The sequence below is a fragment of the Schistocerca nitens genome, chromosome 1 (genome assembly GCF_023898315.1).
Source record: "Schistocerca nitens isolate TAMUIC-IGC-003100 chromosome 1, iqSchNite1.1, whole genome shotgun sequence".
Classification (NCBI taxonomy): Eukaryota; Metazoa; Arthropoda; class Insecta; order Orthoptera; family Acrididae; genus Schistocerca; species Schistocerca nitens.
This window is the reverse complement of record NC_064614.1, coordinates 636,143,973-636,170,883: the sequence shown is the minus strand read 5'-3', so window position 1 is coordinate 636,170,883 and position 26,911 is coordinate 636,143,973. Positions and strand designations below refer to the sequence as shown.

At 47.6% G+C, this 26,911-nt stretch overlaps 1 non-coding gene across 1 annotated transcript; it reads right to left on the bottom strand.

Annotated features, from left to right (window-relative positions):
• Window positions 1–9,979: 9,979 nt before the first annotated feature.
• Trnah-gug (transfer RNA histidin (anticodon GUG)) lies at window positions 9,980–10,145 on the bottom strand. Its single transcript has 2 exons — window positions 10,109–10,145; window positions 9,980–10,025 (listed from the first exon to the last, which is right to left on the bottom strand). It is a non-coding gene; the product is annotated as a tRNA-His (tRNA).
• Between the last annotated feature and the right edge of the window lie 16,766 nt (window positions 10,146–26,911).

Here is a 26,911-nt window from a genome sequence, read left to right as displayed (position 1 = left end):
ACTGCAGTTCAAGGCAAATCTTTCAGTAAGTGGAGATGAAACTGAGAGCAGCTTTGAAGACCACGGCAAGTACACTCCTGGAAATGGAAAAAAGAACACATTGACACCGGTGTGTCAGACCCACCATACTTGCTCCGGACACTGCGAGAGGGCTGTACAAGCAATGATCACACGCACGGCACAGCGGACACACCAGGAACCGCGGTGTTGGCCGTCGAATGGCGCTAGCTGCGCAGCATTTGTGCACCGCCGCCGTCAGTGTCAGCCAGTTTGCCGTGGCATACGGAGCTCCATCGCAGTCTTTAACACTGGTAGCATGCCGCGACAGCGTGGACGTGAACCGTATGTGCAGTTGACGGACTTTGAGCGAGGGCGTATAGTGGGCATGCGGGAGGCCGTGTGGACGTACCGCCGAATTGCTCAACACGTGGGGCGTGAGGTCTCCACAGTACATCGATGTTGTCGCCAGTGGTCGGCGGAAGGTGCACGTGCCCGTCGACCAGGGACCGGACCGCAGCGACGCACGGATGCACGCCAAGACCATAGGATCCTACGCAGTGCCGTAGGGGACCGCACCGCCACTTCCCAGCAAATTAGGGACACTGTTGCTCCTGGGGTATCGGCGAGGACCATTCGCAACCGTCTCCATGAAGCTGGGCTACGGTCCCGCACACCGTTAGGCCGTCTTCCGCTCACGCCCCAACATCGTGCAGCCCGCCTCCAGTGGTGTCGCGACAGGCGTGAATGGAGGGACGAATGGATACGTGTCGTCTTCAGCGATGAGAGTCGCTTCTGCCTTGGTGCCAATGATGGTCGTATGCGTGTTTGGCGCCGTGCAGGTGAGCGCCACAATCAGGACTGCATACGACCGAGGCACACAGGGCCAACACCCGGCATCATGGTGTGGGGAGCGATCTCCTACACTGGCCGTACACCACTGGTGATCGTCGAGGGGACACTGAATAGTGCACGGTACATCCAAACCGTCATCGAACCCATCGTTCTACCATTCCTAGACCGGCAAGGGAACTTGCTGTTCCAACAGGACAATGCACGTCCGCATGTATCCCGTGCCAGCCAACGTGCTCTAGAAGGTGTAAGTCAACTACCCTGGCCAGCAAGATCTCCGGATCTGTCCCCCATTGAGCATGTTTGGGACTGGATGAAGCGTCGTCTCACGCGGTCTGCACGTCCGGCACGAACGCTGGTCCAACTGAGGCGCCAGGTGGAAATGGCATGGCAAGCCGTTCCACAGGACTACATCCAGCATCTCTACGATCGTCTCCATGGGAGAATAGCAGCCTGCATTGCTGCGAAAGGTGGATATACACTGTACTAGTGCCGACATTGTGCATGCTCTGTTGCCTGTGTCTATGTGCCTGTGGTTCTGTCAGTGTGATCATGTGATGTATCTTACCCCAGGAATGTGTCAATAAAGTTTCCCCTTCCTGGGACAATGAATTCTCGGTGTTCTTATTTCAATTTCCAGGAGTGTATTATGACGATAACAATCTAAAGACAAATCCCAGAAAGATGTACGTCTTTGCCTTTTATCTCAGAGACAAGGAAGCCAGGAGGAAGTTAAATGTTATTTCGAGTGGGCAACTGCTATGCCACTACGATACTCTAAGGCGAAATGCCAAATAGTTGGATATGGAGTTGATTGAGACTGGACGCCTTGCAACTGGCTGCCTACTACTAACTCCTGTCACCAAAATTTGTCAAATTATGGATATAGCACCACCTGACAGCTGTAGAAGACTAGTGGTAATAATGGAGAAAAAAGAAGTAGGAAATAGATCCCAGGCACCTCCTCTCTATTATGAAACACAAAATCTCTGGCTGAGTCCAAGGAGAAGCTTTATGCACGCAAAACCAGCAATTCCATCATCGCCTGGAACTCGTCGAACAGAGCTATGGCAAAATTCATTAACCGAAAGAGCTGGAGAGAACATCAAAGACGAATCTGCTGTATGCTTTCATCTGCCGTATGTGACATGGAAGGCACTAAACCGATCGAAAGCTGGAGTGTCACGAGGTAAGGCGAAGCTCACGAAGTGAGGCTTCATGAATGAAGACGACTCCTGTGAGTGTGGTGACCTGCGAGACCCACATCTCCCAGACTGCAGAAACCTGCCCGCTCCTTGCACAACTGAAGATCCATATGCAGAAAGTGATAAAACCATCAAGACAGCGGAATTCTGGAGCTTACGGTCCAGTTATCAGAAAATCAGCAGTGTTTGCCAGAATGTTGTTGTTATTATGTTCTATTCTATCAGTCCTAGTTCATGGTTGGTTGGTTGGTTGTTTGGGGAAGGAGACCAGACAGCGTCGTCATCGGTCTCGTCGGAGTAGGGAAGGATGGGGAAGGAAGTCGGCCGTGCCCTTTCAGAGGAACCATCCCAGCATATGCCTGGAGTGATTTAGGGAAATCACGGAAAACCTAAATCAGGATGGCCGGACGCGGGATTGAACCGTCGTCCTCCCGAATGCGAGTCCAGTGTCTAACCACTGCGCCACCTCGCTCGGTCCTAGTTCAAGAATCATGAAAGCAGATTATATACATGGAAGAGGCCTGGAGATACTAGAAGTTATCAGATAGATTATATAATGGTAAGACAGAGATTTAGGAACCAGGTTTTAAATAGTAAGACATTTCCAGGGGCAGATGTGGACTCTGACCACAATCTATTGGTTATGAACTGTAGATTAAATTTGAAGAAACTGCAAAAAGGTGGGAATTTAAGGAGATGGGACCTGGATAAACTGAAAGAACCAGAAGTTGTACAGAGTTTCAGAGAGAGCGTAAGGGAACGATTGAAAGGAATGTGGGAAAGAAATACAGTAGAAGAAGAATGGATAGTTTTGTTGGATGAAGTAGTGAAGGCAGCAGAGGATCAAGTAGGTAAAAAGACGAGGGCTACTAGAAATCCTTGGGTAACATAAGAAATATTGAATTCAACTGATGAAAGGAGAAAATATAAAAATGCAGTAAATGAAGCAGGCAAAAAGGAACACAAACGTCCCAAAAATGAGATAGACAGGAAGTGCAAAACGGATAAGTAGGGATGGCTAGAGGACAAATGTAAGAATATAGAGGCTTGTCTCACAAGGGGTAAGATAGATACTGCCCACAGGAAAATTAGAGAGACCTTTGGAGAAAAGAGAGCCACTTGCATGAATATCAAGAGCTCAGATGGAAACCCAGTTCTAAGCAAAGAAGGGAAAGCAGAAAGGTGGAAGGAGTATACAGAGGGACTATACAAGGGTGATGTACTTGAGGATAATATTATGGAAATGGAAGAGGATATAGATGAAGACGAAATGGGAGATATGATACTGCGTGAAGAGTTTGACAGAGCACTGGAAGACCTAAGTCGAAACAAGGCCCCGGGAGTAGACAACATTCCATTAGAATTACCGACAGCCTTGGGAGAGCCAGTCCTGACAAAACTCTACCACCTGGTGAGCAAGATGTATGAGACAGGCGAAATACCCTCAGACTCCAAGAAGAATATAATAATTCCAATCCCAAAGAAAGCAGGTGTTGACAGATGTGAAAATTATTGATCTATCAGTTTAATAAGTCACAGCTACAAAATATTAACGTGAATTCTTTACAGACGAATTGAAAAACTGGTAGAAGCCGACTTCGGGGAAGATCAGTTTGGATTCCGTAGGAATATTGGAACACGTGAGGCAATACTAACGCTACGACTTATCTTAGAAAATAGTTTAAGGAAAGGCAAACCTACGTTTCTAGCATTTGTAGACTTTTTTTTTGGTCATCAGTCTACTGACTGGTTTGATGCGGCCCGCCACGAATTCCTTTCCTGTGCTAACCTCTTCATCTCAGAGCAGCACTTGCAACCTACGTCCTCAATTATTTGCTTGACGTATTCCAATCTCTGTCTTCCTCTACAGTTTTTGCCCTCGACAGCTCCCTCTAGTACCATGGAAGTCATTCCCTCATGTCTTAGCAGATGGCCTATCATCCTGTCCCTTCTCCTTATCAGTGTTTTCCACATATTCCTTTCCTCTCCGATTCTGCATAGAACCTCCTCATTCCTTACCTTATCAGTCCACCTAATTTTCAACATTCGTCTATAGCACCACATCTCAAATGCTTCGATTCTCTTCTGTTCCGGTTTTCCCACAGTCCATGTTTCACTACCATACAATGCTGTACTCCAGACGTACATCCTCAGAAATTTCTTCCTCAAATTAAGGCCGGTATTTGATATTAGTAGACTTCTCTTGGCCAGAAATGCTTTTTTTTTGCCATAGCGAGTCTGCTTTTGATGTCCTCCTTGCTCCGTCCGTCATTAGTTATTTTACTGCCTAGGTAGCAGAATTCCTTAACTTCATTGACTTCGTGACCATCAATCCTGATGTTAAGTTTCTCGCTGTTCTCATTTCTACTACTTCTCATTACCTTCGTCTTTCTCCGATTTACTCTCAAAACATACTGTGTACTCATTAGACTGTTCATTCCGTTCAGCAGATCATTTAATTCTTCTTCACTTTCACTCAGGATAGCAATGTCATCAGCGAATCGTATCATTGATATCCTTTCACCTTGTATTTTAATTCCACTCCTGAACCTTTCTTTTATTTCCATCATTGCTTCCTCGATGTACAGATTGAAGAGTAGGGGCGAAAGGCTACAGCCTTGTCTTACACCCTTCTTAATACGAGCACTTCGTTCTTGATCGTCCACTCTTATTATTCCCTCTTGGTTGTTGTACATATTGTATATGACCCGTCTCTCCCTATAGCTTACCCTTACTTTTTTCAGAATCTCGAACAGCTTGCACCATTTTATATTGTCGAACACTTTTTCCAGGTCGACAAATCCTATGAAAGTGTCTTGATTTTTCTTTAGTCTTGCTTCCATTATTAGCCGTAATGTCAGAATTGCCTCTCTCGTCCCTTTACTTTTCCTAAAGCCAAACTGATCGTCACCTAGCGCATTCTCAATTTTCTTTTCCATTCTTCTGTATATTATTCTTGTAAGCAGCTTCGATGCATGAGCTGCTAAGCTGATTGTGCGATAATTCTCGCACTTGTCAGCTCTTGCCGTCTTTGGAATTGTGTGGATGATGCTTTTCCGAAAGTCAGATGGTATGTCGCCAGGCTCATATATTCTACACACCAACGTGAATAGTCGTTTTGTTGCCACTTCCCCCAATGATTTTAGAAATTCTGATGGAATGTTATCTATCCCTTCTGCCTGATTTGACCGTAAGTCCTCCAAAGCTCTTTTAAATTCCGATTCTAATATTGGATCCCCTATCTCTTCTAAATCGACTCCTGTTTCTTCTTCTATCACATCCCCCAAATCTTCACCCACATAGAGGCTTCCAATGTATTCTTTCCACCTATCTGCTCTCTCCTCTGCATTTAACAAATTGTTCAAATGGCTCTGAGCACTATGGGACTCAACTGCTGAGGTCATTAGTCCCCTATAACTTAGAACTAGTTAAACCTAACTAACCTAAGGACATCACACACATCCATGCCCGAGGCAGGATTCGAACCTGCGACCGTAGCGGTCTCGCGGTTCCAGACTGCAGCGCCAGAACCGCGCGGCCACTTCGGCCGGCTGCATTTAACAGTGGAATTCCCGTTGCACTCTTAATGTTACCACCGTTGCTTTTAATGTCACCAAAGGTTGTTTTGACTTTCCTGTATGCTGAGTCTGTCCTTCCGACAATCATATCTTTTTCGATGTCTTCACATTTTTCCTGCAGCCATTTCGTCTTAGCTTCCCTGCACTTCCTATTTATTTCATTCCTCAGCGACTTGTATTTCTGTATTCCTGATTTTCCCGGAACATGTTTGTACTTCCTCCTTTCATCAATCAACTGAAGTATTTCTTCTGTTACCCATGGTTTCTTCGCAGCTACCTTCTTTGTACCTATGTTTTCCTTCCCAACTTCTGTGATGGCCCTTTTTAGAGATGTCCATTCCTCTTCAACTGTACTGCCTACTGCGCTATTCCTTATTGCTGTATCTATAGCGTTAGAGAACTTCAAACGTATCTCGTCATTCTTTAGTACTTCCGTATCCCACTTCTTTGCGTATTGATTCTTCCCGACTAATGTCTTGAACTTCAGCCTACTCTTCATCACTACTACATTGTGATCTGAGTCTATATCTGCTCCTGGGTACGCCTTACAATCCAGTATCTGATTTCGGAATCTCTGTCTGACCATGATGTAATCTAATTGAAATCTTCCCGTATCTCCCGGCCTTTTCCAAGTAAACCTCCTCCTCTTGTGATTCTTGAACAGCGTATTCGCTATTACTACCTGAAACTTGTTACAGAACTCAATTAGTCTTTCTCCTCTTTCATTCCTTGTTCCAAACCCATATTCTCATGTAACCTTTTCTTCTACTCCTTCCCCTACAACTGCATTCCAGTCGCCCATGACTATTAGATTTTCGTCCCCCTTTACATACTTCATTACCCTTAGAGGGTAGGACTTAGAGAAAGCTTTTGACAATGTTGACTGGAATACTCTCTTTCAAATTCTGAAGTTGGCAGTGGTCAAATACAGGGAGCGAAAGGCTATTTACAATTTGTACAGAAACCGGATGGCAGTTATAAGAGTCGAGGGAAATGAAAGGGAAGCAGTGGTTGGGAAGGGAGTGAGACAGGGTTATAGCCTCTCCCCGATGTTATTCAATCTGTATATTGAGCAAGCAGTAAAGGACACAAAAGAAAAATTCGGAGTAGGTATTAAAATACATGGAGAAGAAATAAAAACTTTGAGGTTCGCCGATGACACTGCAATTGAACGGAATGGACAGTGTCTTGAAAGCAGGATATAAGATGAACATCAAGAAAAACAAAACGAGAATAATGGAATGTAGTCGAATTAAGTCGGGTGATGCTGAGGGAATTATATTAGGAAATGGGACACTTAAAGTAGTAAAGGAGTTTTACTATTTGAGGTATCAAATATAGACTGGCAATGGCAAGGAAAGCGTTTCTGAAGAAGAGAAATTTGTTAACACCGAGTATAGATTTAAGTGTCAGGAAGTTGTTTCTGAAAGTATTTGTATGGAGTGTAGCCATGTATGGAAGTGAAACGTGGACAATAAATAGTTTACACAAGAAGAGAATAGAAGCTTTCGAAATGTGGTGCTACAGAAGAATGCTGAAGATTAGATGGGTAGATCATATAACTAATGAGGAGGTATTGAACAGAATTGGGGAGGAGTTTGTGGCACAACTTGATTAGAAGAAGGGGTCGGTTGGTAGGACATGTTCTGAGGCATCAAGGTATTGGAGGGCAGCGTGGAGGGTAAAAATCAAAAAAATGGCTCTGAGCACTATGGGACTCAACTGCTGTGGTCATCAGTCCCATAGAACTTAGAACTACTTAAACCTAACTAACCTAAGGACATCACACACAGCCATGCCCGAGGCAGGATTCGAACCTGCGACCGTAGCAGTCGCACGGTTCCGGACTGCGCGCCTAGAACCGCGAGACCACCGCGGCCGGCGGGTAAAAATCGTACAGGGAAACCAAGAGATGAATACACTAAGCAGATTCAGAAGGTTGTAGGTTGCGATAGGTACTGGGAGATGAAGAAGCTTGCACAGGATATAGTAGCATGGAGAGCTGCATCAAACCAGTCTCAGGACTGAAGACCACAACAACAACAAGTCCTAGACACGTAAAACAAAAAATAAATAACGGGACGCCAACTTATTAAAACATGTTACTAGTACTAAGCACACAAAATACTCGCCTGTAGAAAGAAACCTCGTTTCAGTATCTTGAATCGTCCCTTGAAAAATTAGGAGCATCCAAGTTACATGAGACATCCAGTAAATACAAGTGACAAAATGTATGTCCCCGTGTCTGTAATATTGGTGTGCTATTGACAGACAATACTGTTATTTGAAGAGGAATAAGTTTCGTGAAAACTAGAGGAATGTTACAGGTTCATAGAAAGACGACTGGAGATGCGACACAAACTGTCGGCGGAGGATCAGGGAAAACATCCACAGATCCATTCCCGAATTCGCCAAGATGAAACTTTATGAACAATCTAATCAGTTTAATTGGAAGAGCTTTCTACCCGCTTCGTCTGCAGAAAATTCCAATGTTTTAGTCACTGAAAGAGCAAAGCTGACTGATTTGCGTAAAACTATCTATTAAATAAAAAAACTTTTACTATTATCTCTCTTAAAGCTTCACCACTCCGCTTGACCACAACTGTACCTACTTCTAACATCTACTAAAGACAACTTCTGATACTTGTTTCCTAAAACAGAAACAGTAATGGACCAATGCTCGAACCCTGCAAACGCCAATTGTAATTTCTCGCGATGTAGTTGATGGTGTGTCCGTCCGTGAATACTTGAACGTCCAAGTATAGTTCTCTGCATGATTTTTATTAAAAGGGAGTTAAACCAAACATAAGTTTAACTGTGTATTCCATAAAAATTTTCCTAGCGGAATTTACGACTGACGTAATCGAACCTATCATTTTGGAAGTTTGATAGTTTTCCCTTATTTCGCATGGGTATGTAATAGAATGCCAACGGGCTTGCCGCAGTGGTAACACCGGTACACGTCAGATCACTGAAGTTAAGCGCTTTCGGGCTGGGCTAGCACTTGGATGGGTGACCATCCGGTCTGCTGAGCGCTGTTGGCAAGTGGGGTGCTCTCAGCCCCTGTGAGGCAAACTGAGGAGCTACTTGATTGATAAGTAGCAGCTCCGGTCTCGGAAACTGGCATACGGCCGGGAGAGCGGTGTGCTGACCACATGCCCGTCCATATCCGCATCCAGTGACACCTGTGGGCTGAGAATGACACGGCGGCTCGTGTTCGAGAGGAGTTTAGTTTAGTTTTTACGTATGAGAATTGCTTAGTGATGTTACTTTCCTTCGAAAGAAATAGCATCCATGACATCAGTGTGGAATATTTGTTTATATCTCTCATATTTCTTAGAATCAACGTAAAGTTTGAATGACAGAACAGGTCACAACAGTTCAAAGAAAAGACGCACGACGACAGGTGCGAAAGTATTTACGGAGATCATCGACAAACTCCAGTGGGCAGCCTTGAGTGTAAGCCACCAAGCGTCTTTAGAATAACCATGTTTTTAGTAACAAGAACGTGCCTCGGGAGACGGTTCTAACACTGTACCACTTTCGGAGAACGTGTTAACGCAGAGTATTTTAAGGAGGTACTTGTTTCTAAGAACTGGTCTATTCATTTTATAAGTGAATACATCTTCACTAAGCCGGCCGGGATGGCCGAGTGGTTCTAGGCACTACCGTCTGGAACCATGCGACCACTACGGTCGCAGGTTCGAATCCTGCTTCGGGCATGGATGTGTGTGATGTCCTCAGGTTAGTTAGGTTTAAGTAGTTCTAAGTTCTAGGGTACTGATGACCTCAGATGTTAAGTCCCATAGTGCTCAGAGCCATTTGAACCATCTTCACTAAGGACGAGAAAAACCAAATTAGAAAGATAAGAGGGAATAAATTAACGTTGAAGCAGGTCTCTCGCCAGCATGCGCGTATATAACAAGACGATGAGAAACAACTCTCGTATCAAGTACATTCCACCGTGCACCATACGATTGTTCTTATACCGCAGAAATAGATGCAAGATACTAAAAACCTTAATTAACTGCTTGGAGCTCAGTTTCAGAATATAAGCAGAAGATGTAAGGCCTTCTGTTGTCCGCGTTGATTCAAAGAAAAGAAGGAAGGTCACTGTGTAACATCCCGTCGACAATCAGGTCATAAAAGACAGAGTACAAGCTAAGACTAGGGAAGGATGAGGAATGTATCAGTCACTCCCTTTCAAAGGCATCATCCCGGCACTTGCCCTTTAAAAAATGTTCAAATGTGTGTGAAATCTTATGGGACTCAACTATTAAGGTCATCAGTCTCTAAGCTTACACACTACTTAACCTGAATTATCCTAAGGACAAACACACACACCCATGCCCGAGGGAGGACTCGAACCTCCGCCGGGACCAGCCGACTTGCCCTTTACCTAAATCTGAATATGAAACTCCCTACCAGATCGAAACTGTGTGTCAGATGGGGACTCGAACTCGGGACCTCTGCCTTTCACAGGCAAGTGCTCTGCCAACTGAGCTACACGAGCACGACTCGCGATCCATCCTCACAGTTCTACCGTCGCCAGTGCCTCTCCTTCTATCCTCCAGACATTACAGATGGACCTCTGTATAACATGCGCGACTAGCACTCCTGGATGGAAGGACATTGCGGAGACATGTCCTAGCCATAGCCTGGGGAAGGTTTCCAGAATCAATTTTCAATCTACAGCAGAGTGTGACTTGAATTGAAACTTTCTGACGGATCAGGGCTTGACAGGTAGGTGGGGCACTGGCTGGGATAGAGCTGTGAGAACGGACCGTGAGTCGTGTTCGGATAGCTCAGTCGATAGAGCATTTGCCCGCGAAAGGCGAAGATTCCGAGTTCGAGGCCAGGTCCGCACACAGTCTAATCTGTCTGGAAGCTTCATATCAGCGCATACTCCGCTGCAGAGTGAAAATTCAATCTGTTAATCATGATGGTCGTATGGGGATTTGATCCGTCCTCCCGAATGCGAGTCAGTTGTGTTTACTACTGAGCCACCTCGTTCGGCCGCAGTGATACACTGAGGGCTGCAGCATTACTGGAACTCGGGGACAGTCACCTTGGGAGCGCGCGGCACACATCGCACCAGAGGCGGGTCACCACCGCAGTGATACGATGCGGTCCGAGGGCGGCGCAGTTGGGAGATAGCACGGCCGTTGTCCCGCCAGCCACCTGCCGCGGGCGTGTAAACAGTCTGGGCGCCTCTGGCTACGGACCCATCGACGGCGAGCGCGCGCTTAATTAAACATGGCGTGCACTAATTAGCACACTGTATAAATCTGGCTGCAGCACGCCTCTGCAGATAAGAAACACAAAGCGGTGGATCACGAATGTCCCTGTGGTAAGTCGTTACCTAAGTAATTAGGGAATCTTGCTCGATATCTTATTCCACCCGCGGGGTTCAGCTGTTGCAGCTGCAAATCATGCGCCTTACTTATCTACTTAATTAACGAAGAATTATGATCGTGATACAGTTTATTACGATAATTCGCAAGTAATGTGAAATATTACGACAGGTTTCTACATGCTGTAGCAGTCATCTTCAGATAAATTTTGTTATTACATACGATTTACAAAATCTTTCGAGTCCTTGTGCGCCCATCTTGCCGCAAACTTAGATCATCGAACATTTTTTTCTATGAACCCATATCCTGTCGTAACTGGAAAGCAGCAATGGTAGTTTGAGAAACCATGCTGGAGCGCAATATAAGGATGCAAGATCTTGAAAAACATTATAAACCATAGTGGATTCAAAGCTCGTTTTTAAAAGACTTAAAGATGAACAATGAAAGCGTAAGACAAATTTTTTTTGCACCCTTCCCCAGATGATGATTATCAGGTTACTGGGTCATTCCTTCCCCCCCCCCCCCAGCCCACCCCCCCGCCACCTGCCCACCTCTCTCCCTCAGGTGTTCGCACGCCATTGTCTTCCGCATCCAATTCCTTTCCTTTACAAACTACACTCTTTGTTTGCTGTTTACAGCTTGCAGGTTGACGAAATATCTTTTTTTAAAATTTTTCTTCGTTTTGTCTAGACAATTTACTACTATCATGATTAAAGAATTGTATTTCTCCTATTTTCTGGGTTCTGGGTGAGATCTGACGATCCTTGGTAAAGCTCCCCTCACCGTAGCGGAGGCCATCTGGTACAGAATATGTTAGCTCGTATGTTAGCTCGCTCTGGGACTAGCTTGCTACATATTGACGGAAACGGGAAACGGGAAACTGTATGCCCTGTTTGAATAACAAAAAATACATGAAAAAGGTGTTTGCGTAGGGTTCAAAAATGGTTCGAATGGCCCTGAGCACTATGGGACTTAACTTCCGAGGTCATCAGTCCCCTAGAACTTAGAACTACTTAAACCTAACTAACCTAAGGACATCACACACATCCATGCCTGAGGCAGGATTCGAACCTGCGACCGTAGCGGTCGCGCGGTTCCGGACTGTAGCGCCGAGAACCGCTCGGCCACTCCGGCCGGCTTTGTATAGGGACTTCAGAATGTAGCTTACACTTGTCACCCCACTCTTAGACCATTACGGCCCAAGAGTGGCACATTCGCGGAAGAGAGAAGATGTTCCGAGTTTCCTGCAGAAACAGTTCTCCTGGCGTATTAATGACAGGGGCATCACTGGCTGCGCGTCAAATGGCGCGGCAATTAGGAATGCACATCTAAAGTTGACGTAGGCGGGACAGTACCATTTTTCAGCCAAAACGTCTAAATTGCAGAGAGATTCGCCGTGAAATTCTAACGGTGTGTGGGGACACAATGTCGCGTCCAGCTGTAGTCAAATAATGTCAACAGCTTGGCCAACGTTACACGCACGTTAGTGATGCTGATCCACCATACAGTCCGATGATTTCCATATTTTCAGCAAGCTCAAAGAACACTTGTGGAAAAGAAATGTATCAACGATGAGGGTGTTCACACAGCGGTTCTCGAATGGCTCCGTGATCAGGGAAAGAATTTATGTCGTCGAGGATTTGAGCGATTGGTAGAATGTTCCGACTTGTTTACAGGAACTTGGAGGTTATGTTGAAAAATAGTGTCGCATATCTGTGTCACTTTGAAGTGTAGTGTAGCATGCAATAAAAGTTACTTGGCCTGTCATGATAATGTGTAACTTACTTTTTGAAGTTCCTTCGTAGCTATAGATGGCAAATACGCTGTTTCTGTCGTTAGTGATCAGGTAATTCTGTATTCTGGAACGAGACGCAAACACGGACCCTATCCTCCGAAGTTTAGTGCTCTTCCGAGTTGAGCAAGTTGGAGTGGAGCTGAGGCAGTGGCAAACTGATGATGTGAGTCGGGCGATTTGACTTGCTCTTGCGAATGGTTAAGAAGTAAGTACACTTCGGTCGGACTCTCCTGTTCTGAAATATAAGTGATTTTTTACAGTAATATCACATCTAGTTTTTAGATATAGAATATAAAAGCCTATCAGAAATGACTTGTAAATGTCATTCTGCGGAAAGCGAATGTATAGTTCCCGTGATAAAGGAACGTGAACCAACAGTAATAATGACACGATACGCAAGTGTAAAGGAACGTGAGCCAACAGTAATAATGACACGATACGCAAGTGTTACTTGCTCCTGAGTTAATGGGAATATATAGCGTTCCTATAAAGTGGGGCTGTCCGCCTCCATAGCTGACTGGTCAGCGCGGCTGAATGCCATTCGCTGGGGCCCGGGTTCGATTCACCGCTGGGTCGGAGATTTTCTCCGCTCGGGAGACTGGGTGTTGTTTTGTCTTCATCATCTTATCATCCTCATCGACGCGCTAGTCGCCGAAGTGGCTTCAACTGATAAGACTTGCACCAGGCGATCGGTCTACCCAACGGGAGGGCGTAGCCACACGACATTTCATTTCATCAAGTAGGACTAATGAATAACATCGACGTGAATCTCTTGTGCACAGTTGTTTACATTTTTGATTACTAGTTAACGTGTCAACGACAAGAAGTTGCCCAATGGAGTTAAAAACAGCTGTTCTGTGTGGGAGGGGGGGGAGGGGGGAAGAAGGAAAGAGAACATTGCTAACTGTAGTAGTAAAACTTTGAATATCTCACTTTTCTTTTTGATATTTAATTTTTACGCATTAGAAATAAGGAAGTATTTAGAGATCGTTTTGCCAAGGAAAGGGAGTAATTGTAGTAAACTTATGAGTGCATTCTGCCTTCAGAACACGGGCAATGTACACTGCACTTATACAGAAGGCGATAGTACCGCGTATACGAAGTAAAGGGCGGTGCATTGGCGAAGCTTTCATTTGTACTCATGTGATTCATGTGAAAAGGTTTCCGAGGTAATTGTGGCCGCACGACGGGAATTAAAAGACTTTGAACACGGGAAGGTAGATGGAAATAGACGCATATAATGTACCATTTCGAAAATCATTTGAGAATTCAATATTACAAGATCCGCAGTTCCAAGAGTATACCGAAAATAGCTAATTTCAGGCATTATCTCTCACCGCAGTGGCTGACGGCCTTCACTTGGCGGCTGCGAGCAACGGCGTTTGCGTAGAGTTGTCAATGCTAACAAACAAGTAACATTGCATTAAATAACTGAAGAAATCAATGTAGTACGTACGACGAACGTATTCGTAAGGACAGTGCGCTGAAATCTGGCGCTAATGGGCTACGGAAGCAGACAAGAGCCTTTGCTAACAAGCGACATCGCCTGCAGCATCTCTCCTGGACTCGTGACCATATCGGTAGGAACCTACACGACTGGAAAACCATGCCCTGGTCAGATGACTCCCCATTTCAGTTCCTAACAGCCGATGGTAGGCCTCGAGTGTGGCGCCGGTCATACGAAACAACGGACACAAATTGCCAATAAGGCACTGTGCAAGCTAGTGATGGCTCCGTAATGGTGTGGACTGTGTGTACATGGACTGGACTGGGTTCTCTGGTCCACTTGAAGCGATCACTGACTATAAGTTGTTATGTTTAGCGACGTGGAGGCCATCTGCAACCAATCATGGACTTCGTGTTCATAAAGAACGATTTCATGTCACCGGGCCACAATTGTTCGTGAATGGTTTGAAGAACGTTTTGGAAAGTTTGAGTGATTGATATGGCTTCTCAGACTGCGCAGCATGAATCCCATCGAACATTTGTGGGACATACATAATCGAGAGGTCATTCTGTGCACGAACTACCCGCCAGGATAGCGGAGAGCGCTAATGCGCTGCTACCTGAACTCGGGTAGGCTGGCCGGCCCCGGATCGAATCCGCCCGGCGGACTAACAACGAGGGCCGGTATGCCGGCCAGCCTGGATGTGGTTTTTAGGCGGTTTTCCACATCCCGATAGGTGAATACCGGGCTGGTCCCCAAGTTCCACCTCAGTTACACGACTCACAGACATTTGAATACGTTCGTACTATTTCATGAGTTACACTAGACGCAGAATACTTCCGTCCCAGGGGGGCTCGGGGTGGCGTGAGGAAGGGCATCCGGCCACCCTCTGCACTTCAGACTGCCAAATCCGTAATAACAAAGTCGACCCCGCGTTGGAGCGGGACAAAGGCCCCGAGAAAGAAAGAAAGAATTTCGTGCACGAACTCCTGCACCGGCAACACCTTCGCAATTGTGGACGGTTGTATAGGCAGCATAGCTCACTATTTCTGCAGGGGACTTCCAGCATCTTGTTGGGTCCATGCCACACGTCGAGTTTCTGCACTACAGCGGGCAAAAGGAGCTGTGTGCAGTCGTGTGAGAGACGGTGAGACAGACAGGACACGGCGGAATGCGACTGTCACGCCGCCTAGCCGCAGTCAAGGACACCACGGCCGCCGCCTCTCTGTCGAGTCCTCTCCAGCCCTCACGGGTAACTACTTACTAACTGTCTGCTCTAACGACGCGACAAACGAAGTTACACAATTCTGCGAGCACTACGTTCGTCTAGCGAGAAGTACGCCTCATAAATCAAGTACTGATACTTTTGTAGCTATTTTTGTCTTGCAGCACCGGTAATTCAGAAATAGTCACAGCACAGTGATGAGAGTCAACAAAGAAGTGAGACCTGTAAGGAAAGTAGGATGCATTACCAATTAAAAAGTTAGACACTGATTAGAAATACTTCATTTACGATACATACTTCTACTGACTACCGTGTGTGCATATCCAGTTGCCTCTGTGTTATCACAACTCTATTGCAAGAAGGTGGTTTTGGGTCGAGATTCATCATACAGAGTGCGGAACAAGCACGATACCTTAGCCTGGCAACGGAACTGAAAAAATAAATCTGCTTCATAGCTTTCTGGAAGATGTTCCTTATGACAGTGGCGATAGGTCAGCCTGGGTTACGTTGCCGAGACACATTTTCTTGTGCTCGTTGCACATGCTATTTAGTCCATCAGCTAGTCATCTCTAACAACTGAGCACACTGGTCTACGCAGAAACTATGCTGTTTCTTAAAATACACTTTATTATCGTTTTTTCATTCGGAACCTTACCCAGGCGCAGGCCGATGTTGAAGCTATGATGTGAGACAGCAACATTATTCACGCTCTTCGCACGTCCGATGTTGGGCCGCCCGGGTACTCTTGCCAAAATTACCAGCAAGTTGTGGGTGAACAGCAGGTAAGTCTTGCAGTCGTCTTAAGTCAGCACGACAGAGTAGCGTCACATTCATTATGGTATGCTCTTACTGTGAGCAAGCAACTGTAGCTAAGGTTCATTCAGTAAGGGCAAAACCACCACATGGATACTCATCCAACTTCAGTGACAGACGCTACAAGAGAGGCGCTGAGCATCACTGTATGTGTGTGTGTGTGTGTGTGTGTGTGTGTGTGTGTGTGTGTGTTGACTGATAAAATTCCGAGAGGGTACATTGGTACATTATTAGGAGCTTCAACAGATGTATTGCTTACTCCTACGCATATCCCACGAAAAGACCGTGTAGGTAAAATTACAAGGAATGGAGATCACAAGGACGTTTTATAGACGACGGTTCTTCGCGCACACCATTCGCGACCGGAAAGGAAAGGAGGAAGCGACTGTGGCACGCAGAATACACTACGCCACACACCATAACGTGGCTTGCGGAGTGTACACGTAGATGTATGGAAAATGTATATTCGAAATTATTTGAAACTGATAAGGATTTACTTGCTTGTGGAAAGCAATAACGAATTTTACACAAACTGAAATAGCTTAGAACACGTGGGATTTCAAATTTACTAAATAAATTGAAAGTAAATTCTAGTGACGACTGACAATCGGGTGACGGTAAGGAAATTCACTTCAGTCAGATTTTCGTGGCACAAAAAGGTCTTCAAAACACGTTTTTAGTGGGGAGAGATACGAATCAAATATTTGACGCTTTGAAACCTCGGGCTTCGCCAGTTTGAGATCTCCCGTCACTCGGTTATTCACAGCACCGGATAAATCAAAAAGAAAATTTGTTATATCTAGAATTTATCTTGACATTAAGTTGCCAAACACAGATTTACTGCAGCATGTAATTAAGACATTTAGAAGGCAATGAAAAATAAAGTGACTGTCATCAAATGTAGATAACAAGTTTATGCACTAACATAACCGTCCATTCCGCTCAAACACGGTTACGTAAGTACTCAACAAACCTACGTGCCACCATTTCCATTTTACATACGGCCTACGATTTATGTATCAGTACAAGCAGAATTTAAATGTCATTCCCGATAAACGAAATGTGTGATATTTGGATCTCTCAGGTTAGTGACTAAAGAAGTGTTTTTGCGTATTCGTCTGAGTTCATGCATTTCACGCATAATACACTCCTGGAAATTGAAATAAGAACACCGTGAATTCATTGTCCCAGGAAGGGGAAACTTTATTGACACATTCCTGGGGTCAGATACATCACATGATCACACTGACAGAACCATAGGCACATAGACACAGGCAACAGAGCATGCACAATGTCGGCACTAGTACAGTGTATATCCACCTTTCGCAGCAATGCAGGCTGCTATTCTCCCATGGAGACGATCGTAGAGATGCTGGATGTAGTCCTGTGGAACGGCTTGCCATGCCATTTCCACCTGGCGCCTCAGTTGGACCAGCGTTCGTGCTGGACGTACAGACCGCGTGAGACGACGCTTCATCCAGTCCCAAACATGCTCTATGGGGGACAGATCCGGAGATCTTGCTGGCCAGGGTAGTTGACTTACACCTTCTAGAGCACGTTGGCTGGCACGGGATACATGCGGACGTGCATTGTCCTGTTGGAACAGCAAGTTCCCTTGCCGGTCTAGGAATGGTAGAACGATGGGTTCGATGACGGTTTGGATGTACCGTGCACTATTCAGTGTCCCCTCGACGATCACCAGTGGTGTACGGCCAGTGTAGGAGATCGCTCCCCACACCATGATGCCGGGTGTTGGCCCTGTGTGCCTCGGTCGTATGCAGTCCTGATTGTGGCGCTCACCTGCACGGCGCCAAACACGCATACGACCATCATTGGCACCAAGGCAGAAGCGACTCTCATCGCTGAAGACGACACGTATCCATTCGTCCCTCCATTCACGCCTGTCGCGACACCACTGGAGGCGGGCTGCACGATGTTGGGGCGTGAGCGGAAGACGGCCTAACGGTGTGCGGGACCGTAGCCCAGCTTCATGGAGACGGTTGCGAATGGTCCTCGCCGATACCCCAGGAGCAACAGTGTCCCTAATTTGCTGGGAAGTGGCGGTGCGGTCCCCTACGGCACTGCGTAGGATCCCCTACGGCACTGCGTAGGATCCTACGGTCTTGGCGTGCATCCGTGCGTCGCTGCGGTCCGGTCCCAGGTCGACGGGCACGTGCACCTTCCGCCGACCACTGGCGACAACATCGATGTACTGTGGAGACCTCACGCCCCACGTGTTGAGCAATTCGGCGGTACGTCCACCCGGCCTCCCGCATGCCCACTATACGCCCTCGCTCAAAGTCCGTCAACTGCACATACGGTTCACGTCCACGCTGTCGCGGCATGCTACCAGTGTTAAAGACTGCGATGGAGCTCCGTATGCCACGGCAAACTGGCTGACACTGACGGCGGCGGTGCACAAATGCTGCGCAGCTAGCGCCATTCGACGGCCAACACCGCGGTTCCTGGTGTGTCCGCTGTGCCGTGCGTGTGATCATTGCTTGTACAGCCCTCTCGCAGTGTACGGAGCAAGTATGGTGGGTCTGACACACCGGTGTCAATGTGTTCTTTTTTCCATTTCCAGGAGTGTATTTCCAAGGTCCGCCCTGTCATTGGAGTCGAGACAGCGAATACATGTAACACAGATTGCACTAACTGAACGACACGACCGGGTCGGTCGTCGGAGTATTGTGCAATACAAGGGAATCAACAACTCGGCGCAACACCGGAAAGTACTGCATTGTTCTACAATCTCATAAAGCCTGTGGTTAACACTAAATATCGAGTAATAGAGTGGAAACATAAAATTTGTTAGTGATTTTACTATGAGCACTTCTCTCTGAACTTAGCTGCTTTGACAGTGTTTTTAACATTATTGCCGATCACGCCTTAAAGACTTCGAATTAAGTGCTGTTACTCTTTTATAAATGCTTTCACTGGTTAATTTTAAACAACATCTTACATAAACGTTATAAACTTTGACCTTCCCGTCCGATGTGCCTGAGTCGTTGTATGGTTCGCTAACTTAGTTATTTTATTTCCTCATTTTCTTGTAAAATATGTTAAAATTTTTATTTCAGCCACATTACCGTTGTGAAACAGAGGTAGAAAGATCAAGCTCGCCAACGAGATCATGAGAGGTGGAGAACTCGACGAGGATGGGGCAGGAAACAGGCCAATGTTTTTCAAGGGGGCTGTCCCGCTATCTGCCTCAAACAATTTAGAGAAACGACGGAGTATCTCACGTGCACTTCATTTACTGACACTTAAATATTTGTGAAAGTTAAGGATGAAAAATTTGAAGATGAAGCAATAAAGAAATGCATGAGCTGCTCTATAGAGCACGGCAGATACGGTTCGATAGCAACACAAATTGGAATCATATAACGCGAATTCTTTACAGACGAATGAAAAAACTGGAAGAAGCGGACCTCGGGGAAGATCAGTTTGGATTCCGTAGAAATGTTGGAACACGTGAGGCAATACTAACCTTACGACTTATCTTAGAAGAAAGATTAAGAAAAGGCAAACCTACGTTTCTAGCATTTGTAGACATAGAGAAAGCTTTTGGCATTGTTGAATGGAATACTCTCTTTCACATTCTAAAGGTGGCAGGGGTAAAATACAGGGAGCGAAAGGCTATTTACAATTTGTACAGAAACCAGATGGCAGTTATAAGAGTCGAGTGACATGAAAGGGAAGCAGTGGTTGGGAAGGGAGTAAGACAGGGTTGTAGCCACTCCCCGATGCTATTCAATCTGTATAATGAGCAAGCAGTAAAGGACACAAAAGAAAAATTCGGAGTAGGTATTAAAATCCATGGAGAAGAAATAAATACTTTGAGGTTCGCCGATGACGTAATTCTGTCAGAGACGGCAAAGGACGTGGAAGAGCAGTTGAACGGAATGGACAGTGTCTTGAAAGGAGGATATAAGATGAACATCAACAAAAGCAAAACGAGGATAATGGAATGTAGTCAAATTAAATCGGGTGATGCTGAGGGGATTAGATTAGGAAATGAGACACTTAAAATAGTAAAGGAGTTTTGCTATTTGGGGAGCAAAATAACTGATGATGGTCGAAGTAGAGAGGATATAAAATGTAGACTGGCAATGGCAAGGAAAGCGTTTCTGAAGAAGAGAAATTTGTTAACATCGAGTATAGATTTAAGTGTCAGGAAGTCTTTTCTGAAAGTATTTGTATGGAGTGTAGCCATGTATGGAAGTTGGTTGGTTTGGGGGATCAAAGGGACCAGACTGCTACGGTCATCGGTCCCTTTTTCCAAAGACAAAGAACACCCACAGAGAATAAAAACGAGGAACAGAATAGAACACAGACGATACAAAACAAGAGAAACTGAGACAAAGACAAGACAAAACAAACTAAAACCACAGAGTGTGACGGTGGTTGGCCGACCATAGAAATAAAAAAAGGAAAAGCCAACCACTTAGAAACACGTTAAAAAATCAGTTTAAAAGCATAGGCCAAAGGCCAGAATCAACACAAAACAATAACAGAAAATAGAAACACTCAGATTAAATGATAAAAGCCCCCTGCCCGAATAAAACTTAAAACTAAGTCAGCCATAGCCGAGTCATCTGATAAAAGGGCAGGGAGCGTGGCAGGCAGTGCGAACGACTGCCTGAGCACAGCTAAAAGTGGACAGTCCAATAAAATGTGGACCGCCGTCAAAATGGAGCCGCAGCGACATAAAGGTGGGTCCTCTCGTCGCAATAAGTGTCCGTGCGTCAGCCACGTGTGCCCAATGCGCAGCCGGCAGAGGACAACAGACTCCTTGCGAGAGACCCGCAAGGAGGAGCGCCACACACCGGTAGCCCCCTTGATGGCCCGAAGTTTGTTGGGCATGGGCAGGGTGCGCCATTCAGTGTCCCAAAGGTCTAGAATTTTGCGGCGTAGGAACGATCGCAAATCTGTCTCCGGGAGGCCAACGTCCAGAGATGGTGCACTAACCGCTTCTTTCGCCAGCCGGTCAACATTTTCGTTGCCGGGGATCCCAACATGGCCTGGGGTCCACACGAAGACCGCGGAGCGGCCGCAACGCGCAAGAGTATGCAGGGACTCATGGATAGCCAGCACCAGACGGGAACGAGGAAAACACTGGTCGAGAGCTCGTAAACTGCTCAGGGAATCGCTACAGATAACGAAGGACTCACCTGAGCAGGAGCGGATATACTCTAGGGCACGAAAGATGGCGACCAGCTCAGCAGTGTAAACGCTGCAGCCATCCGGCAATGAACGTTGTTCGGAATGGTCCCCTAGAGTTAGCGCATACCCGACACGACCAGCAACCATCGAACCGTCGGTGTAAACAATTCCAGAGCCCTCATACGTGGCCAGGATGGAAGAAAAGCGGCGGCGGAAGGCCGCTGGAGGGACCGAGTCCTTCGAGCCCTGTGCCAAGTCGAGCCGAAGGCAAGGGCGAGGACAACACCATGGGGGTGTACGCAAAGTGGCCCGGAAAGGAGGTGGAACAGGAAAAAATCCAAGCCCGGAGAGAAGCTCCTTAACGCGTACGGCGATCGGACAACCCGACCGGGGCCGCCGCTCTGGCAGATGGACGACCGATCGCGGGAACAGGAGACGATAGTTAGGATGCCCGGGCGAGCTGAGAACATGGGCAGTATAAGCGGCCAGCAAACGTTGGCGTCGGTACCGCAGTGGAGGGACACCTGCCTCCACTAGTAAGCTGTCCACAGGGCTGGTGCGGAAAGCACCAGTGGCAAGGCGTATCCCGCTGTGGAGAATTGGGTCCAGCACCCGCAACGCAGACGGGGATGCTGAGCCATAAGCCAGGCACCCATAATCCAGGCGGGACTGGATTAACGCCTGGTAGAGCCGTAACAGAGTAGAGCGGTCGGCGCCCCAGCGGGTGTGGCTCAAACATCGCAGTGCATTGAGATGCCGCCAACACGCCTGTTTGAGCTGCCGAATATGAGGCAGCCAAGTCAGCCGAGCATCAAAAACGACCCCCAAAAACCTGTGGGTCTCAACCACTGCAAGGAGTTCGTCGGCAAGATAAAGCTGCGGCTCAGGATGGACTGTCCGGCGCCGGCAGAAATGCATAACGCGGGTCTTGGCTGCCGAAAACTGAAACCCATGCGCCACAGCCCAAGACTGCGCCTTACGGATAGCGCCCTGTAGCTGACGTTCAACAGCTGCAATGCCAGTAGAGCTGTAATAAAGGCAAAAGTCGTCAGCATACAGGGAAGCGGAGACAGAATTTCCCACGGCCGCAGCAAGCCCGTTAATGGCTATTAAAAACAGACAGACACTTAAAACAGAACCCTGTGGCACACCGTTCTCCTGGACGTGGGAGGAACTATACGAGGCCGCGACTTGCACGCGGAAGGTACGACACGACAGAAAATTGCGGATAAAAATCGGCAGAGGACCCCGAAGATCCCACCCATGAAGCGTAGAAAGGATGTGATGACGCCATGTCGTATCGTACGCCTTCCGCATGTCGAAAAAGACAGCGACCAGGTGCTGACGGCGGGCAAAGGCAGTACGGATGGCCGACTCCAGGCTCACCAGATTGTCGGTGGCGGAGCGGCCTTTACGGAACCCACCCTGGGACGGAGCCAGAAGGCCCCGAGACTCCAGTACCCAAGTCAAGCGCCGGCTCACCATCCGTTCAAGCAACGTGCAAAGAACGTTGGTGAGGCTAATGGGACGGTAGCTGTCTACCTCCAGAGGGTTCTTTCCAGGTTTCAAAACGGGGATGACAATGCCTTCCCGCCACTGCGACGGAAACTCCCCCTCGACCCAAAGACGGTTGTAAAGATCGAGAAGGCGCCGCTGGCAGTCCACTGAAAGGTGTTTCAGCATCTGACAGTGGATGCCATCGGGCCCAGGAGCGGTATCAGGGCAAGCAGCTAGGGCACTGCGAAATTCCCACTCACTAAATGGAGCATTGTAAGATTCTGGGTGGTTGGTGCGAAACGAAAGGCTCCGACGTTCCATCCGCTCTTTAATGGAGCGGAAGGCCTGGGAGTAATTCGCAGAAGCGGAACTCATAGCAAAATGCTCTGCTAGGCGATGTGCAATGACGTCGGAGTCAGTACAAACTGCTCCATTCAGTGAGAGCGCAGGGACGCTGACAGGCGGCCGATACCCGTAGACGCGTCGAATCTTGGCCCAGACCTGCGATGGAGTGACATGGAGGCCAATGGAGGACACATACCGCTCCCAGCACTCCTTCTTGCCTTGGCGGATAAGAAGGCGGGCCCGCGCACGCAGCCGTTTGAAGGCGATAAGGTGGTCTATGGAGGGATGTCGCTTGTGACGCTGGAGCGCCCGCCGGCGATCTTTAATCGCTTCAGCGATCTCAGGCGACCACCAAGGCACAGTCCTCCGCCGAGGGGACCCAGAAGAACGGGGAATGGCTGCTTCGGCGGCAGTAACGATGCCGGTGGTGACCGATTGAACCACCGCATCAATGTCATCAGTAGAGAGTGGCTCAATAGCGGCAGTGGAGGAGAACAAGTCCCAGTCAGCCTTATTCATAGCCCATCTGCTAGGGCGCCCAGAAGAGTGACGCTGTGGTAGTGACAGAAAGATCGGAAAGTGGTCACTACCACACAGGTCGTCATGCACACTCCATTGGACAGACGGTAAGAGGCTAGGGCTACAGATTGAAAGGTCAATGGCGGAGTAGGTGCCATGGGCCACACTGAAGTGTGTGAAGGCACCATCATTTAACAGCGAGAGATCGAGCTGCGACAATAAATGCTCAATGATGGCGCCTCGACCTGTGGCCACTGACCCACCCCACAGAGGGTTATGGGCGTTTAAGTCGCCCAATAGCAAGAAAGGTGGCGGCAATTGGGCGACCAGTGCAGCCAGGACTTGCTGTGAGACATCACCATCCGGTGGAATGTAAAGACTGCAGACGGTAACAGCCTGTGGCGTCCACACGCGTACAGCGACAGCCTCTAAAGGCGTCTGGAGAGGGACAGACTCGCTGTGCAGAGTGTGAAGGACATATATGCAGACGCCACCAGACACCCTTTCATAAGCTGCTCGGTTCTTAAAATAACCCCGATAGCCACGGAGGGCGGGGGTTCGCATTGCAGGAAACCAAGTTTCCTGGAGAGCAATGCAAAAGAAAGGGTGAAGGCTGATAAGTTGGCGGAGCTCAGCTAGATGGTGGAAGAAACCGCTGCAGTTCCACTGGAGGATGGTGTTGTCCATGGCTGGGAAAGGCGTGACGGGACTGGGAAGGCAGATTACGCCGCAGGGTCACCTGCTGCCTCCGATGGGGCACCCGTGCAAATGCCATCCATTGCGTCCGAGGGGCCGGCAAGAGCGAGGTCCTCAGCGGACGCAAGAATCTCCACCTCGTCGTCAGAGGCAGAGCTTGTAGGAAGCGGTGGGATGGGTGCCACCGCAACATCGTTGGTCGTGGGGACTTTCTTCTTTTTCAGCTTGTCGCGCTGTGCCTTCGGTGGTTCAGGCTTCATGGGCTTCACTGGGTCAGTCACAGGGACAGACGACGACCGCGAGGCCCGACGACCAGGGACTGGCGGTTGTTTCAAGCCCTTGCGGGCGTCAGCTTTTCCACTGGTCGGGACTTGCGAAGGGAGGTCCCCAAGGGATCCCTTCCTGGCGAGAGTAGCCGAAGAAGTCTTACGCTTCTCCGGCTGGGAAGGGGGAGCTGATGTCCCCGATGGTTTTGAGGGTGTTGCTCCTGGAGGAGATGGAGCAGGAGCAACAGGGTGTGAAGTGCCCCCCACAAGCAAGGGGGGTTTTGGATGCTGACCAATCACAGAACCAACCGTATGGGACGACACAGGAGATGGAAGAACCGTCGTAGCAGCAGCGGCGTACGTTGACTTCATTGGCACAGGATGGAGTCTCTCATATTTCCGCCGAGCCTCAGAGTACGTCAGGCGGTCCAGGGTTTTATATTCCATTATCTTCCGTTCTTTCTGGAAGATCCTACAGTCCGGCGAGCAGGGGGAATGGTGTTCTCCGCAGTTAACACAGATAGGAGGCGGGGCACATGGAGTATCAGGATGCGAAGGACGTCCACAATCCCGACACGTGATGCTGGAAGTACACCGAGATGACATGTGCCCGAACTTCCAGCATTTAAAACACCGCATCGGAGGAGGGATATATGGCTTCACATCACAACGGTAAACCATCACCTTAACCTTTTCGGGTAAAACATCACCTTCGAAGGCCAAGATGAAGGCACCAGTGGCTACCTGATTATCCCTCGGACCCCGATGGACGCGCCGGACGAAGTGAACACCTCGTCGTTCGAGGTTGGCGCGTAATTCATCGTCGGACTGCAGAAGAAGATCCCTGTGGAATATAATACCCTGGACCATGTTGAGACTCTTATGCGGCGTGATGCTAACTGAAACATCCCCCAACTTGTCACAATTGAGCAACCTCCGTGACTGGGCAGAGGATGCCGTTTTGATGAGCACAGAACCAGAGCGCATCTTGGACAAGCCCTCCACCTCCCCGAACTTGTCCTCTAAATGCTCCACAAAAAACTGGGGCTTTGTCGACATAAACGATTCTCCATCAACCCGTGTACACACGAGGTACCGGGGTGAATATTCTCCACTGCCTGTTGTAGCAAGACGTTCCTCCCATGGAGTAGCGAGGGAGGGAAACGATCTCGGATCAAATTTCTTCCCGTTGAGGTTAGACCTCGATCGCTTAGAGACTGCTGGTGGAGGCCCACCAGCGAGAGACGAAGTACCACGCTTCATTGCGGGTCATCCGCCCTGAATGTATGGAAGTGAAACATGGACGATAAATAGTTTAGACAAGAAGAGAATAGAAGCTTTAGAAATGTGGTGCTACAGAAGAATGCTGAAGATAAGGTGGGTAGATCACGTAACTAATGAGGAGATACTGAATAGGATTGGGGAGAAGAGAAGTTTGTGGCACAACTTGACTAGAGGAAGGGATCGGTTGGTAGGACATGTTTTGAGACATCAAGGGATCACAAATTTAGCATTGGAGGGCAGCGTGGAGGGTAAAAAATCGTAGAGGGAGGCCAAGAGATGAATACACTAAGCAGATTCAGAAGGATGTAGGTTGCAGTAGGTACTGGGAGATGAAGCAGCTTGCACAGGATAGAGTAGCATGGAGAGCTGCATCAAACCAGCCTCAGGACTGAAGACCACAACAACAACAAAACAACAACAACAACAACAGCAACAACATCATCATCTTCTTCAAGTACAGAGCAATTTTTGACTCCAAACTGACCGTTTCCTTTTAAACCAAAACTGAATCACAACCAGCCTCGGAATTCTTCTCGTATTTTGCTCAGTAGTTTTCCACAGACTTTCCATATTTTCAGCTCTTTGCACAAAAGAAGGACACGCTTTATCTCTTCTACAAATTCTTTAAAAAGGTGGATCTACGAGGGGCGTCTGAAAAGCCCGTGCAAAGTCCGAGAGATGGCACCACCGGCGCGTATCAAAATCAAGTTTAGTTGGTAGCATCTTTGGAAAGAATGCATACCAAATTTCAGCCATATTGGTCTATTTCTTTGTGTTTGGCATTCGTGTGAATCAAGAGAATCGAGTGATTGTCAAAAAATGGACGAAGAAGAATTTGGTGTGGTGATTAAATATTACTTTATGAAAGGCAA